General features: G+C 39.8%; 1 pseudogene; it reads right to left on the reverse strand.

The window, feature by feature from the left end:
- Positions 1-3,276: 3,276 nt before the first annotated feature.
- Positions 3,277-4,664, reverse strand: LOC102823104 (annotated as a pseudogene).
- Between the last annotated feature and the right edge of the window lie 220 nt (positions 4,665-4,884).

A 4,884-nucleotide genomic window follows, 5' to 3' on the forward strand; every position in this document is an offset into this window, starting at 1 on the left:
TGATCCTGGCATATTCTTTATTGTTTGGACTTGCAGAGAATTGCATAGTATTGTTAAGGATTTCCCCAAATTATGTGAGAACCGTTAAAAATTTACTGAAGACTTTATAATCCTTATTGATGCCTACCAGGTTAAGTTACCAGATTTATATCAATGAACCCACATATTAACATGCCCTGGTGAAGCCCTGCTATAGAGCATGTTGCCTGGAAAGATCTTAAAATCAATCTTGCTTTAAACATGGGTAAGACAGATGTTACCCTGCTTGTGGACGCCTAGTGATGGGCAAAAGATTGCTTGAGGCCATCCCTAAGGCTTCTCCTTCCAATAATTGATTGGACAAAAATTCACTCTTGCATACAAAACAAAGATGAGAGTGTTTATAATTATGAGACCATATTATTTGACAGGTTTTCTGAACATTCTTGGCTTGATCCTTAGCTCCAGGGACTCTAGGAGTGTTCAATGCAGTATTTATATCTAGTCTCAAACTTGGAATCTCACCTCAAGTAAAAAGACACTGATTAAATTGGGAAGCAGGTCCAATTGCTGAGTTGACTAATTTGACTCACAGATCTTTGGAGGCCAAACAAACTTTCAAGGCAAGTAAATGACTTTACACTTACCTTTGCAATCTCTCAAATGATGAAGTAAATCCGAGCTAATTGGATAACTTACAATTATTGCAAGAAATCTGGACATTGGGAAAAAAAAAGACTGCTACAAGTTAAAAAATAATGAAAACTAGCTGTGTAAACAGGAAGCACTTCAACCAAATAAGGAATAAAGGAGCTTCACAGACAAAACAGGGACTTTCCCTATGATGGCACTTAACTCACAAGGAGAAACTACATTAATGGAGAAATTTGTAAATTTTTAATAGATTATGAAGCCACCCTATCTGCAATTAACCCCACTTGTTTATAAAAGCCCCTCCCTCAGAACACAAAACTTCTAAGAATATGGGGGTTAGCAGTCAAGAACAAACTTTGTCACACTTCCAACATTCCTATCTATTTAGGTTCCATTGAAGACCTGCATCCCTTTTTATGCAGTCTTGAGTCTCTTGTTAATTTGTTAAGCCATCCCTTTTAGTCTAAATGGGCCTACAAGTTACAATTTCTAGAAGAAGGAAAAATACGAAGCTTGCCGCACCCCTCAAAAACCCCTAACAAGAGATCTCAAAATTAATTCAAGGGGAGGAAATTGCTTGCTGTTTTCAGTATTAGTCATACCCAAAGACTTTTTTTCATTAATTCCTAAACCCTTATGGGCCTTCTGGTGTGAGGTTAGTCTGATCAGTAGATTCCATCAAATCCAAGTAGATAGACATAAACCGTTACCAAATATGCCTCGGTTTCCACTTAAATGAGATGCTAAAGGATCTGCTCCATTGTTTAGGACTTTCTTCCATATAACACTCTGAATTGCCTGTTGAAGAACCAAACAACAGAGGTTTGTTTAGGTTTTGCAGGCTATCAACCATATTGTTATTACCAAGTTTCCAGCAAGCGCAAAGTCTCATTTAATCCTTTTTATTGTTCCTCCAGATGACCCCCCCACCACCACTTTACAGATAGCAACCTTTGCAGTGATTTCTTTATCAACCTTGTTCTCTGAAAGTCAATATTTGTGTGCTTTAATCTAGGAAAAAATCAACAATTTACCTAAATTGTAATTCTCTAAGATTTTACTGAATCTACTACTGATTTTTCTAAAATGTTACAGGCAGACTTGCAACCTTTACAATTTGAAAACAAGTCCACTTTACTGCAATACATTGAAGTAGCGTAGTGGTTACAAATAGGTCTGCGAACCTCATGGTCAGCAGTTCGAAACTACCAGCTGTTCCGCAGGAGAAAGATGAGGCTTTGTGCTCCCTTAAAGATTTACAGTCTCGGAAACCCTGTACAGGGTCGCTGTGAGTCGGAACCGACTCCACGGCACATATCAACAACAACTGCCTCCAAACAGGCTTGCCTTAAAGATAGTGTACTCTTGCTAAAATATTTAGTTGACTGAGAACATAATGTTTTTAAAGTAAAACTACAATATGTCCAGCTTTTATCAAATATTTAGATAATTTAATTTCTGCAGAAGACATTTCTATTGGTCCTAAGAGCAAAGAAGCCATTTTTGTCTTCTGTGTAACAGAAACCAAGAAATAACTGCAAGAATCCCTAGGACTCTGTGGCTTAGGAATTTCAAAATTTTCTCTTTTAGTCCAGTCTTTATACAAGCTTTTAAAGACCTCTGGGATAGATTCATTCCAAACGACTTTAGAAGATGAGGCTTTCTGCTCCCATAAAGATTTATAGCCTCGGAAACCCTGTACAGGGTCGCTATGAGACAGAACCGACTCCACGGCACATAACAACAACAACAGGGAAAATCAGGAACAACTTTAGGTATGCTGACTCAAAAAGATGGGGGACAACAGAGATCTGTGGGCAATTTTTATCTGCAACTCAACCCCATGGCTTGAGGCTACTCTTCCTTCATTAGAGTTGTAGCTGCTACAACCAAATTAGTGAAAACTACTGCAGACATTCTATAAGAGAATGATGAGGGTTTCTGTTCCTGTAAAGATCTGCAGCCTTAGAAACCCTATACAGGGTCACTGTAAATCAGAACCAATCAAACACACACAACAACAACAACAACTACTGATATCATGTTGGGTAGCTTTCTGGATGTTTAAGTATCACATGTTGCATTGGATTGACTTAATTCTGTTTAACTCAACATCTTTCTGCTAGCAGAGTCACTTCTGTTTTAGGTTCACTAAATTTATTTTTAAAATCATAAAATGTTTTTTACAAAAGAACATTGTATTGTGCACACTGCTCTGAATAGAATGCCAGAGACATTTGGATTATTGTTATTAATCTTCTTTCCTGTTCCAACCCCCACAGAAGCAAGGTGTCCACAATAATTACATGAGACAACTTTTTTTTTAAACCACCAACAATTAACAAAAAATAAAATTCACTCATTCTGCTTCTGTTTCAAATTTTCAGTGTTAGTTTTTGCACATCCTTCCCCCATCCACCCTGTTCTTAAGGCATGAAAGCATTACATCTGGTGAACAGTAGATTTCACTACACCTCAAAGGCAGAACACCTATGAAGCAGAGGAATGTTGTCTTTTTAAACAGAAGCAGACAAAAAAAAAAATAATAATAATAAAGATGCAGGACTCCTTCAGTTCTTCACTAGTCTTAGAAAAACTTTCCAGAATGCTGCTGTACATTATAAAAAACAAAAATATCTTGCATTAGAATGCTTCAACATCTGCATAATGTTTCCCACTGTTGTTCAGCAAATACTGTGCATTCTGAATCTGGTCCTGTGTTCCTGTAATGGTAATGGTCCCATCTTTGGACCCTTCGAAAGGTTCATGAAGTTAGATTGAAGCTCCAGACTCATGCTGAATTTGTTTAATCCGCTGACCACCTTTGCCAACAATAGATCCAGCCAAATCTTTGGGAATAGTTACTTGTGTAGTAATAATAGGTCCACCAAGATCACCATATGAACCACGACACCCTGCATAGGAATAATCATATCCAGAGCCATCCTGTGGCTCATAAGTCATCTGACACTCTGACGGGCTCCATGTATCTATTGCAGAATCCCAAGTTTCATCTGCACTGAAGCCAACCATGCCATCATAGCGGTCTCCTGGTCTCCCTCTTCTGTCATAAGCCATTAGACCTCTTCTTCTAAGTGGTGGTGGTGGGGGAAGTGGAAGATTCCGAGCTCTGCTACCACCCTGGCCACCTTGTCCAGGAGGTGGTGGAGGAGGTCCTTGTGGAGGGCTCATATCGTCATAATCTCTTCTGGATGGAAGCATTGGCCGCCCTCCCCTACCAGGACGCATTCTATCAAAACCACCTCTTCCTCGCATGGGAAATCCCACAGGACGTCCACGTCCGTCATCGAACATCATTGTAAAATAGCCATAATCATAGGTTTCATCATAAAAATTGGGATCGTAAGCCTGTGCACGTTCTTTGATGGGTAACTCAGCTATAAGATCAAGGATGATCTTTATGTACTCTACAACTCTATCAGGTTTTCCTCCAATCAGAACGACTCTGTCATGGAATGAGTACAGCATTCCTGGAAAAGCTTGATTCTTGTCGGAGTGTTCTCTCGAAGTCCTTTGATTTTAGTACCTTTGACCCCAATAATACCTCCCGCCAGACTCTGATGAATCAACAGCCTCAACTCCCAGTCAAAGTCACTTCCTTTATAGTGTTGGTAATTTAAGCATTCTACAGCGTCAGATTTGAGTTGGGAGCTGGCTGGTTGCCATGGGCGATGGCAACTGCGTGACCTCTTCTAAGCCAAATTCTTCAGAATTTCTCCTATTGTTTCAATATCAGCATTGAAACTCAGTATACACTTGGGGCCACTGCTGTCTGGGACTGAAACACTGGCTTTGTAGTCTGTGCGAAGAACCTTGATATTCTTGCCTCCTTTCCCAATCACTGCCCCAGCATTCTTGCTCTGAAGCAGAATGCGCAGCTCAACCATCTCTTCAGTGTTCCTGGATCTTTGGAATGCTTGTTCCTCTTCCATATCTGTTGCAGGGCGTTTACCAAATTCACCATTGGTTTCAATGTTTGGGAAGGTTTCTTCTGGCTGTTCAGTTTCCATTTTCTTATATTAAATGGGTACTCTGACCTATAGACCGTGAACAAGCGGATCGCCGGCAAGACGTCTAGGTCGGTGTGGCAGAGAGACACCCAGAGTCACTTCTTGCAAAGTCCTTCTTCTAGCTGCCTCCAATGTTCAACTCCATTCTGTGGCCTCTTTGAATTTAGCTCCTCTTCTCCCTATTATTGACAAAAATACTTGACATTTTCTTGTTTGTTTA

The sequence above is a fragment of the Chrysochloris asiatica genome, unplaced genomic scaffold (assembly GCF_000296735.1).
Source record: "Chrysochloris asiatica unplaced genomic scaffold, ChrAsi1.0 scaffold00110, whole genome shotgun sequence".
Taxonomy (NCBI): Eukaryota; Metazoa; Chordata; class Mammalia; order Afrosoricida; family Chrysochloridae; genus Chrysochloris; species Chrysochloris asiatica.